This window comes from Helianthus annuus, chromosome 11 (genome assembly GCF_002127325.2).
Source record: "Helianthus annuus cultivar XRQ/B chromosome 11, HanXRQr2.0-SUNRISE, whole genome shotgun sequence".
Lineage (NCBI taxonomy): Eukaryota > Viridiplantae > Streptophyta > Magnoliopsida > Asterales > Asteraceae > Helianthus > Helianthus annuus.
Genome location: NC_035443.2, coordinates 111,618,538 through 111,628,537, shown reverse-complemented (window position 1 = coordinate 111,628,537; position 10,000 = coordinate 111,618,538). Strand labels below are relative to the sequence as shown.

Below are 10,000 nucleotides of genomic sequence, written 5' to 3'. Positions count from 1 at the left end.
AATTTTATTATGCCAATCACTAAAATAAAATATTTTAATGATTACATAAATTTTTGGATGTCCAGATATATTCAGAACGTAAGATATGCGCGAAAATGCAAACTTATGCACTTTTTGACGCTTTTAGTCCCTACTGATCAAGAAAGTTTATTTTTGCGCATGAAACACCTCAAAGCCTATTTCTAAGCTATGTAAAGGATATTTAGGGCATATTTAACTTATGATCAAGTTCCAGAATGTCGGTTATCATTCGATTCGGTATACTTTTGCAGTTTGACGCAAATAGTCCCTGCGATCGAATAAACTTGATTTCGCCACACCAATCCCTCCAAAACTTATTTCTAAGTTATGTAAAGGTTATTTAAGGTATGTTAAGCCTATATCACTGTTCCGGAGTGTTTGTTGCATTAAACTGGTTATATTTACGCATCAGTTCGCGTATAACCTTCCATAAAGCGATTTAAAGCTCGAAATCGAACAAGAATTGATTGTGGTCGTAACAATCACTTCAAGCAGTGGAAACAACAAAAGATGCGCTCCAAGTCCTTGTGCAAATGATACAAATATTTTTACAAATCCCAAGTATGAAACACAATATTTCATTGATTTGGTATTTGTTTGATGGTCGAAGAGACACAGATGTCATAGAGTTCATGGGGATGTTGCTTATGTGTAAACCAACAGTAAAATTTATGAAGCATATGTTGATGGATGTCAATGTTTATAAGAATTATTTGTTACTTAGGATGAGAAATCCGGTTTGACTTATGAGAGTAGTAAACCCAACTGTTATGTGTTGCTATGAATGCAAACTGGGTACTTGATACATGTTATATAGTAATCTTTGTGATGAATACAATCTGTGTGAAATACGTGACTCAGTCTATTATGAAACTGATGATTCTGGTAACCACGATAGGGTTGTTTGACTAACGGGAACGAGTAACATAATATACCGAGCAAATCTAAGGTGAGTTCACTGCTCTTTTTCCTAGCATACGTCCTAGGGAGGGACATCTGGTAAATGTTCCGGGGAGGAATGTCGGGTAAATGGGTTTGACTGGAATGTTAAACCTGGGATATTGGTTAATACACTCGTATCTATCATTTAAGTCCCATCATATACCGAATTTGTTGCCGGTGAGGCAACGGGGTTATTAGTTGATAGCGCTATTAGGTTTGGCACCCTCACACCATACCGGGGAGGACGGGCGTGAACTAATTACCTTAACCACTTTAGAGCATTGGGGAAGGGCAAATAATCTAGAGCCATCTTCGGTAATCGAGTTATTAACAACATTTAATCTCTGAAATGTTTTAAACTCCTATTTGGTAACTAAATGTGTTAACAAACTTTAAACTCACCAGCGTCGTCTGACACACTTGTCTGCATGCTTGCAGGTCGTTAGATTCTGGTTGGAACTTGCTATCTGGGAGTGCTAGAGTGGTCATGGGTCGAGTCTCTTGGATACATGTTTTTTGGTTTCATACACTTGTTTTGAAAACAGTTGAATAACGATTTACATTATGCTTCCGGTGACGTTTTGGTTTAAGTTATGATTTGAAACTATATTATGAAATAAATGGAATCTTTTATTTAATATATTGTTATAGTTCAATGTGATTAGTGGCTGGATCCAGGTACGTCACACATCAACAGGATTAGACTGGTCAGTTGGGAATAGATGAGGATACTTGAGCTTCATGGATTGTAAGCCACAGACATTCAGTGGGACTGAAGGAGCTGTGGGGCTACTTCGTTGGTTTGGGAAAGCTGAATCAGTATTTGCTATGTGTAACTGTCCCGTGGGGGACCAGGTGAAGTATGCTACAGGCACATTGCCTTAACTTGGTGGAATGCCCAAGTGAAAATGTTGGGTATTGAAATGGCTAATGCAACTACTTGGGATGATTTCAAGGAGTTGATGCAGGAGGAGTACTGTCCTCGTGACGAGATTCAAAAACTCGAGAACGAATACTAAAATCTGAAGATGGAAGGGTCCGAGATTGAGGCTTACATGAAACGATCTCATGAGCTAGCAAACATGTGCCCTAACTTATCACGCCCGCCACTTCGAAGAATCGAATTGTACATCAAGGGTTTAGCACCACAAGTTAAGAGTTTGGTCACTACTGCAAATCTTAACAACTTGCCTCAAATTATTCGTCTAGCACACAAGATTACCGACCAAGAGGTCGAACGTGGATCGCTACCGCCTCGTGTTTCTAGTACTATCCCTACTGCTATAGCTACCACACCTGCTAGTGATAGCAAGTGTAAATGGAACGATACCGACAAGGCGACCAGCGCAAGCCAATCACAGAAAAGGCCAGACAACAGCAATAACCGTAGTTTCAGTCAGTCCTCCTCTGTTAACCAAGGCCAGAGCAACAATCCAAGCCAAGGCTCCTACGCTGGTAGGAAGCGAAAGTGCAACCAGTGTGGTTATCATCATCATGGACCGTGTGTCCGAGCTTGCCATAGGTGTGATAAGGTGGGCCATATGGCAAAAGATGAACAACCAAAGAAGAGAAAGGATACTGGTAAGAAACAGGGTGTCTGTTATAATAAGTGTCCGCCTCCTATTTGGGAAGGGTACTCGCCTAGAAAACCTAATGAAGAAGAACTAAAACAGTCGGTCAATATTAAGCTAGAATCCGAGATAAACGATGTTTTACCGAACAATATTGACGTCACGTTCACAGCGTCCGACACAGATCATGAGTCCGAATTGATAAAACGAGTGGTCGATCAGGTGTTGGATAAGGATGAGGAGTCAGAGTCAAAGTCCGAGTCCGAAAGTTCGTGTCATTCAGTCGGGAGTTCAAATTCGTCCGAAAAGAGTTCAAAATCATCGGGAAAACGGGTTTACAGTAAAGAGTTTTTGTTGTCAAAATCTAATTTGAATGATGAAACGTTTGAAGTTGTGTATACTTTGAATGGTTCTGACAAATTATATTTTGATAAAGAGTTTCCAATAAGAGGTGTTAAAAATGAATTGATAAAAAAGGTTTTCAAACTAACATAAATTAATATTTCTGAAATAAAAGATTTAAATCTTAATGGTAAACCTAAATTTTACACCTCAAGAGTTCAACAACGAATAAACAAGAAAAAAGGTTACAATTCTGGTTCGGGTTTTCAAAAGAAACCAAACCAAAATCGTAGCTAAAAAAAGAAAGGACTTGGTTTTACTCCATCAGAAAACTATAAAAATGAAAAATTTTCTAAAACAAATACAAAATTTGTTTCAGGAACAAGTTCGGAAGAGGAAGCAAAAAGCTCATTCTGGAAACAATCTAACCAAGAATTTCTAGCCGAGAAGAGAAAGAATGGAGCTTATGTGAAGAAAGAAACCAGAACCTGTTTCCGATGCAATGAAGCTGGTCACATTGCATGGAATTGTCCGAAAGCGACAAACACAAAACAGGGAGTTTCTGGAAAACTGAAACAAGTTGTTGTTGATAAAACCGAACCACTGAGTGAAAATTTAAAGTTTTCAAAAATTCAACATTTGAAGTTGGTGAGTGTTCGAAGAGATTTTACAGGCGTAGTGTGAAACTTGACAACCAAAAATGGGTTGTTAAGAAATCTGAGGTAAAATCTGGTGATGAATTTGATTCCACAAAATCAGAGGAGCCACAGTTTGATGAGAGTGATGAAAACTCAGTTCCTTCAATGGATGAAGAGAACTTTCCACCATTGAGGACTGAGAATTTTAAAAGGAAAGCTGGAAAGTCTGAAATCTCAAGTCAGGATTATTCTGAAAAGGATAATTTTGATGTTGAGAAAGCATTTAATGGGAAAGTAAAGAAGATTTTTGGAAAGATGGTCGATGGGAAGGTGAAAAGGGTAAAAGACTTTTACGCTACAAAGAAAGCAACTTACACCCCAACAAAATCAGAATTGAAATCACCCAAGGCTGGTCAGGCTTGGGTGGACATTTTCTTTGCTTGAAAAACCTGACTTGCCGGAGATCCCAAATTTGTAATCGTGGATCAGGAATCGGCATCATTCATGTATTATGAGTTTGTATGAAAAATTCTTAAAATTGTTAGAACTTTACAGGTTGAATGACTACGCCGGAGCTTCCAGGTTGGTAAGTGCGAAGCAGGAATCGGCATTCTGATTGGTAAAATGGTTTGTGTAGAGATGATATACCTACAAGTGGTAGTGTTTGATTATTTTTACAAGTGATACATGTTGCTTAATTGCTTAATGGTAAATCAGGGACATTAACTTGTACTTGATTTACTAACTCATGATAAAACTGACAAGATGATGAACCATATCCCCGTACTTAAACAAGTGGTAAACTTACAAGTGGCGAAAACAAACTCATTTTCCGAAAAAATCATTTTGATTGAAACAAACTTAGGTGTTTTGAAATCTAAATGAGAAAATGGTTTGTGAAAGGGGGAGTTCAGATTGTTTATGCATAGTGAATGGCGAATTGAGGCAATTTGATATCGGTTGTTATGTTTCTGTACAGTTTATGTTGCTTTTTAGTTTTCAAGTGGGCCAAGAGTCTAGTAGTTTTCAAATTTCCTTTGAAATGTGTTTGCATTTTAGGGGGAGTAAGAAAATTTCAGAAAACCCAAAAACATTAGAAAATTTGAAAAAGCCAAAAACATGATAAAATTCAAAAATGAGTTTCGTTGTGAAAAGAGGAAATGATAGTACATCAGTAGGCTGTCAGAACATGCTAAAGAAATGTAAAGATAAAATGTGATAAACAATCTCACTAAGGATGTGCCAGTAGGTTTTTACACACTTAGTAAATTGTGACGAGATATAAACTAAATTTCAAATTTGCTTGTTCTGTGGGTTAACACAAACTTGGATATATAGGTAACCCCTGAAATCTTGTTTGAAAGGTCCCTTATTCTGAGATACTAGGTGTTTATGCTCAGTGATATCTGGGGTATTATCCCGGGACTTCTGCTGTATGGAAGTACTGACCTAGTCCCCGGATAATGCTTTCCGCAAATGCTTGAAACATAGCATCGCCCCCAGCAAGCTGATGAAACAATAAAATTGATAGTCGTTGTTGTTGAAACAAAAAGATCCTCTAAAGGGGACACACCAAAAAGTCGAAGCCGTCATCTCTCTGCATATACGGAAGTATCGACCTGAGCTCTCACGGCCCTCGCATTTAACCCCTGAACAGATATCATCTGTGGTATACTCACCTGTAAGACTGAATATTAGGATCTGGATACGGGAGTATATTCAAGAAGTGGGACACACGGATAAGTCATTAAGACATTAACATCGTATCTCGGAACAATTGAACTGTGTGTGAAAATTTAAGTGGACAAATATACTGACAATCTAGGTGAATTGTTTAGAACTTAAAATGTAATCAAGCTTAACGGTGTTAGTGACATGTCTCATAAACTGATATGATCCTCTTACACGAACTCACAAAAAATATTGTTTGTAAATATTTCCTTACTGCATTTCATGTTTCTTTATTTCAAAATCCAAAAAGATTTTCAGTGTGTTTTAGCATAAAGTTTTAGAAAATTCAAAAAGATTTTTGACAACTGATATCGGAAAGCTGATTTTCAAAAATCCGAGTGCTAAACGTGATGAGCAATATTTGAGGGGAAGTGTATGTTTGGAATTAAATGTTTTCATAATTTAACCTTTCAAGTGGTTCATCAATATTGTCACTGATAAAGTTTCAGTTTGGTTTGAGGAAGAGTTTGTTTTAGTGCATACATCTTTATTCTAAATTGTAAAACTTATGCTTTGAGGTAGAGTTTTTGCAGGATAAAATGAGAAGCTGTTAGATGGAAAGCCAGACAACGATACTAAAGCTGATGATGCTGATGAACTGAAGAAATGCCAGCATATCGCAAGGGGGAGTCTGAAGACCTGCAAGAGAAGATTGAGAGAGAGAAGCCCAGAGACTGATCAAGACTGAAGATGTGAAGACACAACATTGTTGTGACTCAATAGTCGACTCCATCAACATCTGAGGGGGAGTCTGTTGGTGCACTACATCTGTTGATTTCGTCTTGGATCATGTTATACATTGTATTGTATAGATTAGGGTGTGTTTTACGAGAAAACTGGTGAGTTTATGTATTTTAGAGAGTAGGTCCGCTTATGTGTCATGTTCGTATATGGGAACCTGTCATGTCCGTATATGGGAACCTGATATGTCCGTATATGGGAACCTGTCATGTACGAATATGGGAACCTGTTAGGTTCACTTATTTGAACATGTACGAATATGGGAACCTGTTAGGTTCGCTTATTTGAACATGTACGAATATGGGAACCTACCAATACTATATACACTCATAAGCGAATCTCATTTGTAACGATTCTGATTTCCATACCGAGGTGCTGCCGGTGTGAGAATTGAATGTAAACGCTGTTATATCAATCAAAAAAGTGATTTAAGAGAATATCTAGCTATTTCTACGTCAGGTACTTGTTTTCCACACCTGTATCTGATCAAAACTCCTCTGATAGACTCGTTCGGGTCAAAACACGATCCTACAGTTCGAAAGTCTAAGCGGTTGTTTAGACCGCTTATCTTACGACCCTATATAAGCACTAATCTAAAAGTGATGAGTTAAACATGTTGAAACATGTTTAAGGCAGTTTGTAAAAAAGTTTGATATCAAGACAAAGGGTCTTGATACCCAAGAATAGTTTGGTTGCAAAATATGCAAGAATACGTATTTTGACCGAAACTGTGACTCGTCACTATGCCTAAATAACGTGGTAATCAGTAGGTATAGTCACAAAAGACTATAACCATCGTGATTACGCTCACGTTACGAAGTTCAAACGAACTTTGTGTTGACCAAAGATTGGTCAAAGCAGAAAGTCAAAGGCAGTTTATCTTTCGTGCTTAAAAACGCATAAAAGCACGAAAGAATACTTACAAAGGGTCCAAGCAAGGAAATCTTGATCAAACTACTCAAGTATGAAGTTCTTGAACCCCAACTTAGAGTAATTCAATCATATTTGTGAGGAATGAGGAATGAAGGTGATGGGTATTTATAGAAAACCCACAACCGTTAGGATCGTTCCTCGCAAAACGTGATTTGATCTTGACCCTCCATGTGGGCACATGGTTTTGGAATACTAGGGGTGTTCCAAAACCATCAAACGGTATTGCAAATGTTACAAAATAGACCCTAAACTTCAATTCGGTTGCTGAAAATAGACCTGCCATTGCTGAAACTTGATATTCTGCCCAGATAGGGTGGTGGCGTGCCACCACAGCCAACCCAGATAGTGGTGGCGTGACGCCACTATGAGTTCTAGTCTCAATAAGACTACTAATTCTTACTGTTCATATAGTATGATATGAATATACCACATCAATTCGTTATGTATGGATGATGAGATTTCATTTATACAGAGCTAATTCCAATAGACTTATTGGAGGGTCCCATTGGCGTGCATCCAGTAGGAATTGAACCTACGAATTCGCCAATTATGAGTTGGGTGCTTTAACCATTCAGCCATGGATGCTTAGCGGGTAGCGAATGACCAGATTCCAATTCAAATGGAATCTTTCAACTAAAGCAATGAGATGCTTAAATGGAATTCTTTTAGTTCTAATAAATCAGGAGGAATTTAATGACCGGACATGAATTCAACTCCTGGATTTTAGAATTGAGAGAGATATTGAGAGAGATCAAGAATTCTCACTATTTCTTAGATTCCTGGACCCAATTCAATTCAGTGGGATCTTTCATTCACATTTTTTTCCACCAAGAACGTTTTATAAAACTTTTTGACTCCCGAATTTGGAGTATCCTACTTTCACACAATTCACAGGGTTCAACAAGCAATCGATATTTCACGATCAAGGGTGTAATACTCTTTGGAGTAGCGGTCCTTATATATCGTATTAACAATCGAAATATGGTCGAAAGAAAAAATCTCTATTTGATAGGGCTTCTTCCTATACCTATGAATTCCATTGGACCCAGAAATGATACATTGGAAGAATCCGTTGGGTCTTCCAATATCAATAGGTTGATTGTTTCGCTCCTGTATCTTCCAAAAGGAAAAAAGATCTATGAGAGTTCTTTCCTGAATCCGAAAGAGAGTACTTGGGTTCTCCCAATAACTAAAAAGTGTAGCATGCCTGAATCTAACTGGGGTTCGCGGTGGTGGAGGGACTGGATCGGAAAAAAGAGCGATTCTAGTTGTAAGATATCTAATGAAACCGTCGCTGGAATTGAGATATTATTCAAAGAGAAAGATCTCAAATATCTGGAGTTTGTCTTTGTATATTATAGGGATGATCCGATCCGCAAGGACCATGGTTGGGAATTTTTTGATCGTCTTTCTCTGAGGAAGAGGCAAAATAGAATCAACTTGAATTCGGGACCACTATTCGAAATCTTAGTGAAACACTGGATTTGTTATCTAATGTCTGCTTTTCGTGAAAAAATACCAATTGAAGTGGAGGGTTTTTTCAAACAACAAGGGGCTGGGTCAACTATTCAATCAAATGATATTGAGCATGTTTCCCATCTCTTCTCGAGAAACAAGTCCCGGCTATTCACGGAACGTGAGAAGCAGATGATTAATCATATGCTTCCGGAAGAAATCGAAGAATTTCTTGGGAATCCTACAAGATCCGTTCGTTCTTTTTTCTCTGACAGATGGTCAGAACTTCATCTGGGTTCGAATCCTACTGAGAGGTCCACTAGAGATCAGAAATTGTTGAAGAAACAACAAGATCTTTCTTTTCTCAGGCGATCGGAAAAGAAAGAAATGGTGAATCTATTCAAGATAATTACGTATTTACAAAATACCGTCTCAATTCATCCTATTTCATTAGATTCGGGATGTGATATGGTTCCGAAGGATGAACCGGATATGGACAGTTCCAACAAGATTTCATTCTTGAACAAAAATCCATTTTTTGATTTATTTCATCTATTCCATGACCGGAACAGGGGAGGATACACGTTACACCACGATTTTGAATCAGAAGATAGATTTCAAGAAATGGCAGATTTATTCACTCTATCAATAACCGAGCCGGATCTGGTGTATCATAAGAGATTTGCCTTTTCTATTGATTCCTATGGATTGGATCCAAAACAATTCTTGAATGGGGTATTCAACTCCAGGTATGAATGGAAAACGACATCTTTATTGGTTTTATTTCCTATTTTTTATGAAGAGAATGAATCTTTTTATCGAAGGATCAGAAAAAATAGGGTCCGGATCTCCTGCGGGAATGATTTGGAAGAGCCAGAACCAAAAATAGTGGTATTTGCTAGCAACAACATAATGGAGGCAGTCAATCAATATAGATTGATCCGAAATCTAATTCAAATCCAACATAGCACCCATAGGTACATAAGAAATGTATTGAATCGATTCTTTTTAATGAATAGATCCGATCGCAACTTCGAATATGGAATTCAAAGGGATCAAATAAGAAAGGATACTCTGAATCATAGAACTCTAATGAAATATACGATCAACCAACATTTATCGAATTTGAAAAAGAGTCAGAAGAGATGGTTCGATCCTCTTATTTTTTTTATCGAACCGAGAGATCCATGAATCGGGATCCTGATGCATATAGATACAAATGGTCCACTGGGAGCAATAATTTCCAGGAACATTTGGAACATTTCGTTTCTGAGCAGAAGAGCCGTTTGCAAGTAATGTTCGATCGATTACGTATTAATCCATATTCGATTGATTGGTCTGAGGTTATCGACAAAAAAGATTTGTCTAAGCCACTTCGTTTCTTTTTGTCCAAGTTGCTTCTTTTTTTGTCTAACTCACTTCCTTTTTTGTTTGTCAGTTTCGGGAATATCCCCATTCATAGGTCTGAGATCTACATCTATCAATTGAAAGGTCCGAACGATCCACAGTTTTTAGAATCAATAGGTCTTCAATTCGTTCATTTGAAAAAAATTGAAACCCTTCTTATTGGATGATCATGAGACTTGCCAAAAATCGAAATTCTTGATCAATGGAGGAACAATATCA

At 37.7% G+C, this 10,000-nt stretch overlaps 1 non-coding gene and 1 pseudogene across 1 annotated transcript; one reads left to right on the top strand and one right to left on the bottom strand.

Annotated features, from left to right (window-relative positions):
* Positions 1 to 7,430: 7,430 nt before the first annotated feature.
* Positions 7,431 to 7,504, bottom strand: TRNAM-CAU. Its single transcript has one exon. It is a non-coding gene; the product is annotated as a tRNA-Met (tRNA).
* Positions 7,505 to 7,612: 108 nt separating this feature from the next.
* The window catches only part of LOC118484050, a 5,024-nt pseudogene continuing 2,636 nt past the window's right edge, over positions 7,613 to 10,000 (top strand).